Here is a 6,094-nt window from a genome sequence, read left to right as displayed (position 1 = left end):
TTGCACATCTAATAAGCATTTTTTTGTAAATAGCATTGCATTTTAGGAATGACAATATGAAAATTTTAGCAGTAACATCATGAAAATAAGCCAAATTGAATGAATCTTGTTTATTTTAAATAGTTATTTATTTGAGAGAGAGAGAGAGAGGAGAGGAGAGAGAAACAGAGCATCTCTCTGGTACATGTGATGCGGGGGCTTGAACTTCAGACCTCAAGGCTACCAGTTCAATGCTTTATCACTTCACTACCTCCTGGACTGTGGAAAGAATCTGGTTATAACATCGCCCTGGCACAGAAAAGTACAATTATTTTGCAATCATTCTTTGGGATTATTATTCTGAGTTTCGAGTGTTTAAGAGCTTAGCCTGAAATTTTTGCTATAGTTCAGATAATTTCTCCCTAGAACCAGGCTGGATGACTAATTTCTGTGATTTTTACCTTTACATTATTAAAAAACATAACTTTTCCTTTAGTTAATATGTAAGTGATGCTGCTTAATAGAACTTTTAGTAAAAGCAGATCACGTGTGCATTAATGTGGATTAATGGATACATACAGAAAATAGCCTAATGCCATGAACGATTCATCACCAACCAATAGCCTCATGAATTAAAACATAGTTTACCTACCAAAGAATGGGGAAATAATTTGTGTCCAGGAAAAAAATTGTTTTAAAGTAACACTCACCTTTTTTTTTTTATTGAAACATGCTATTTTCAATAACTCTTGAACCAATGAACACTAATTTATTCTAAGGACTTATAATTTCAGTATAAAACAAAAACAGTAAACAGAATTGGCTTCATTTGTATTCATTAGGAAATTCTTAACAGTGCCTAGGTGCTGCTAGCCAGTAATTTAATACAACTATTTAAGAAGTGCCGAAATTAGTAGCAGGTAGAAAATCAAGGGAGAAGAATGCAGATTCACAACCGAAGGCAAGTGAGCAAAAGTTTGCAAATCATTAAAGTTTTTAATTTATTCTTTTCAGTTTATCTCACCTCTAGTCTTTTTAGATTTTAGTAAGTTCCCTGTATTGTGGCATCTATTAAAAAATTATCGAACTGATGTATTGTCATTTTTAGTAGTTACATTGAAATCTATTCCAGAATGAAAATATATCTGACTAAGCAATAAAATGGTGAACCAAATGAAATATTCACTTTTCAGAATAAGTGACAGTTCATAGATCATTCATTACAATTTCAGAGCAGCAAACAAATTAAAATGATTTCAAACTAAGCAATAATTTGAAAGAATTGGAAAAGGTTATTAACACTACATATTGGGCAGAGAGCAGAAAACTGATGAATTAAATATAAATTTACAAGTGTAATTTCCATAAGCTACTACAGTAAAATTGTATGAAAAAGAAGCACTTACCATTTTACCTTTTTACTTTATTATTGAGTATAATTCATATTGCATACTGAATTTAGACAAGGCCAACAGGAATATGACAAACAATACACTTTCCCTGCCTTTGACTGCTTTGTAGGGGATTACGAACCTACTGGTTACCCACCCAGGAGTCAATCACTTCTCTGTAAAATTCAGAGACTCCATTTTGCAATAATATTCCTGGAAATAATTTTGTACTACTCTCCTGCTCCCTGCCTGTATTTCACAACAGATAAATAGATCTGACCTTCTGTTTATCACCTTTGTTTGGTAGACAACAAGGGCTAATTTACAAAATCAGTACAGAGTAACTGAAAGCATAGATTTATGTTCTAATGTGTGCCTTACAGAAGCAGGTTGGCTGATGAAAATAGAATAAAACCTGACCAATACACTTATGAGAATTTAGAACTAAGTCAGACGGGCATTCTCCAGTCTTTCTTCCTATCTCTCATGCTCCCTAAGACACCTGCCAAAGCTTTCTCAGTGGAAAGCTACGAAGTCTACATTGTATTACCTACAGGATACATTACAAAAGCCTTCCCAAGGTCTAGTTCCAATTTTTTAGAGGTTACAGACAACCTGCTATATTTTCTTACTTAAATATTTATTTATTTATGTATTTATTTGTGCATAGAGAAATGTATTGTCAATACTCATTGTCCACTGGCCCAGTTAATTTCAGAGACTTGGACACTTAAATTGTGTCTTCATTTGGGAAAACATAAATTCTTCAGAGGGAAAAAAAAAACCAGCAACAAAACAGAATATAGAAGAAATGCCAAAGTCCTAATATTTCTTGACCTAAGGACTAAGATGGAAGACTATGTTCTCAAGCCTGTCTGTTCTAAGTTGTTTGATTTGTTTCGTATTTCTTTCTTTCATTTTATTTCTTAATCTTTATTTATAAAAAGAAAACACTGACAAAAACCAGAGGGGTACAACTAACTCCACATAATTCCCACCACCAGAACTCCGTATCCCATCCCCTCCCCTGATAGCTTTCCTATTCTTTATCCCTCTGGGAGTATGGACCCAGGGTCATTGTGGGATGCAGACGGTGGAAGGTCTGGCTTCTGTAATTGCTTCCCTGCTGAACATGGGCATTGGCAGGTTGATCCATACTCCCAGCCTGCCTCTCTCTTTCCCTAGTGGGGTGGGGCTCTGGAGAAGCGGAGAATATAATTTATATTATAATATAAATTATATTCTTATTTGAGAAGTCATTTTCTACATTGTTCTGTTATTATATTCAGATTCCCTGACAAAGTATGATAGCATGTTCAAAAGATGCAGCCATCAGTGATCTTTAGAACAGTTTGCTATGAATTCTTTACGTTTCCAATCCTTGCAAGTGCTCAGCTGAATCTTGATTGAAGCGATTCCTTCTGCTCTGTTTAGAAAAGACACTATTGCTACAAATTCCTTCACCTGAATATTTATTAAAGCAGAATTCTTCAAAGTCTAGTCATCTTCTACTTTGGATTCAACTGATTAACTAAGGTAAGTGTCCACTGAAAAGTATCTGCTATCAAACTTAAAAACTTTCACAGCTAGGTGGTGGGACACATGATACCATGTGCAGACCTGAGTTCAAGCCCCTGGAAGCGGCACAGGTGGTAATGCAGCGCTGCAGTTTTATTTCTCTCCCACTCTATCTTGCCCCCATCCCTCTGAGGTTCTCTCTGTCTCTATCCAGGAGAAAAAAAAAAAATCTCTAAAGGGAAAGTATAAATAACGGCCACCAGGAGCAGTGGACACACTGTGCAGGCACTGAATCCAGGCTATAACCCTGATGGGGACTAAAAAAAAAAAAAAAAAAAAGAACAATAACTTTAAAACATCTTTTGATTTATTAGCATTTTTTTACAGTAATGTCTATAGTCTGCTCAATTCTGACCTAATTGTCAAACAAGATTCCAAATAGTTCTTGCCTTGAATAGAATCATTGTGTCATTGGCTTCTTCAGAGATTATCATTAACTATATGAACATAAGTTGTACTCTTAAATTCTCTGATTTAATATGATTTCCATATTTTATTACATTGGGGACTTACTATCAACTATTTTAATATATTTCTAGGTTTATAAAGTGTAATATTTAGTAATTATTATCATTATTATTTTTTTTTTACCAGAGCATTACTCAGCTCTGGCTTATGGTAGGACAGAGGATTAAACATGGGACTTTGAAACCTCAGGCATGAGAGTCTTTTTGAATAACCACTATACTATCACCTCCGCCCAATTTTCAGTAATTATTAATGTGCCTATTGATCACTCTTCACTGGATTTCATCTGTTTGATTCAGTGTTATAGTACCCCTCAGGATCAGTAAACTAGAAATTTGTTAGTGCCCTTAACCAACTGTTTTCACAAAAACTATTTAGTAGTAATATTGTTTTAAAACTCCTTCTATGTTAACTAAATAAACCCAGGTTAACTTTCTGGGCAAGGCTGCCTTCTGTATTCTCAGCTTCACAGATTTATTCATTATTTTCTACCTAAGTAAAATCCCTCCTCCTCCTCCTCTTCCTCCTCCTCCTCCTCTTCCTCCTCCTCCACATCTTCCTCCTCCTCCTCTTCCTTCTTCTCCTCCTCCAATTCCTCCATTTCCTCCTCCTCCTTTTTTTTTTTGTGCCACCAACCAAGTTTAATGTTGCAACTTGGTATCTGAGTATCCACCACTCCTGACAAGCCATTTTTAATTTTTTCTTTTGATTTTTATCAAATACAACAGAGTAAAAATTGAGAGGGGAGGGGGAAATATAGAGGAAGAGAGATAGACACCTGCAGCCCTGCTTTGCTGTTTGTAAAGTGTCCCCCTGTCGGTGGGGAGCAGGGACTCAAACCCAGGTCCTTGCACTTGGTAATAGGTGTGTTTAACTGGATCTAACGCTACCTGGCCCCCAGCAAATTTTTCTTGACTTTAAGGTTCAAATTAACACTAGTCTTTTCAATAGATATTTCCTTCATAGGTATAGCATGAAGTTGTGTCTGTTATTTAAAAAAAGGAAAGTTAAACTACATTTGCATGTCAGGATTCCAATCTCTCATTTACTAGTGTGCATTTTAGTCCTGCGCATTTTCTGTAAGATAAGATCAGATAACTTTTTATACTTAGAAGTCATTCTCTGAATAATTTTCTTCTTTTTTTATAATGTTTCATAATGGTCTATTTACTGGTTTATCTTTCCCCTAAAATCAATTTTCTCACTACTGGGTACATAGATTTTTTGTTATTATATTGTGTCTGTTCCTCCATATGCAATAAAGGAATGTCTGTTGAATAAAGTAATCCGTTGAAATGTCTTAGTACCTTCACAACATTTTAAAACCTTAAAAGGAAACAACAGACTATATCCTGATGTACAAGACAGATAAAGATGCAGACTCAGAATTAAGACAGCTTGTGGTAAAACCTGACTTACTTATTACAGAATCCATTACCTTTAGCAAGTTACAAGTTTTCTTCACTAACTTCCTCTTCAAAGTAACCACTGCTCTACCTATTCAAATTGCTACATGCATGTGAAACAATAAACTTCACATTTCTACCAGGGTAAAACAATTTTTATGATAGCTATTTTCAGCACCAGTAATTAATAACAACAATGATTACACAATTACATTTCCTACGTACTGCCTTAGAAAGTCAAAAGCATCGTAAGGGTTTGTGAGTCGCAGAATGAACTCAGGACTAAGGATACACACAAGGAGTTGGACAGAGGCAACCTGACTGAGTGCACGTTGGTAAAAGGACCCAGAGTCAGGCCCCAGTCCCCGCCTGCAGGGGGAAGCTTGGCGAGCAGTGAAGCAGTGTTGCAGGTGTCTCCCATTCTGCCTTTCTATCTCCCCTTGACTTTCAATTTTCCTATGTACTATCAAATTAAAAAAGAAATAAAGGGGTCTAGACAGGGATGCACCTGGTTAAGTGCACACATTACAGTGCTCAAGGATCCAGGTTCAATTCCCTCATCCCCCACCTGCAGGGGGGAAGCTTCATAAGTGGTGAAGTAGGGCTGCAGAAGTCTCTCTATATCACTCCCTCTCTGTCTTCCCCTCTCAATTTACCTTTGCCTCTAGCAAATAATAAACAAAGAAAAATATCTTTTAAAAGGAGACAAGTTGGTTTTCGATGATGCATACCTGAACAGTATAGAAGGTCATAATGCAATGATAATTTGGTAAAATAGTTATACAGTAATAAGTAATATGTAAACTAAGTAGGGGGTTAGAAAAATGATAAGAAATTTTTATGGTGGAATACTACATTAGCCTAAGTAGTAGTATGGTTCAGTTGTTCCAACGCTGAGCTTTCGTGAGTTAATGTTGAAAGGTTGTCTATAGATTCTAAAATAAACGCTGAAAGACCCAAATTCATTCTTTCTGACTGCTAACACACTCTCTCTCCCTCTCTCTCTCCCTCTCTCCCTCTCTCTCTTTCTTTCCCTCTCTTCTCTCTCCCTCTCTCTCTGTGTCTCTCTCTCCCTCTCTCTCTCTGTGTCTCTCTCTCCTCTCTTCTCTCTCCCTCTCTCTCTGTGTCTCTCTCTCCCTCTCTCCCTCTCTCTCTTTCTTTCCCTTTCTCTCTCTCTCCCTCTCTCTCTCCCTCTCTCTCTCCTCTCTCTCTTCTCTCTCCCTCTCTCTCTCTGTGTCTCTCTCTCCCTCTCTCTCTCCCTCTCTCTCTCCC

The sequence above is a fragment of the Erinaceus europaeus genome, chromosome 19 (assembly GCF_950295315.1).
Source record: "Erinaceus europaeus chromosome 19, mEriEur2.1, whole genome shotgun sequence".
NCBI lineage: Eukaryota > Metazoa > Chordata > Mammalia > Eulipotyphla > Erinaceidae > Erinaceus > Erinaceus europaeus.
The sequence above is the reverse complement of the archived record's forward strand: the minus strand, read 5'-3'. Positions refer to the sequence as shown.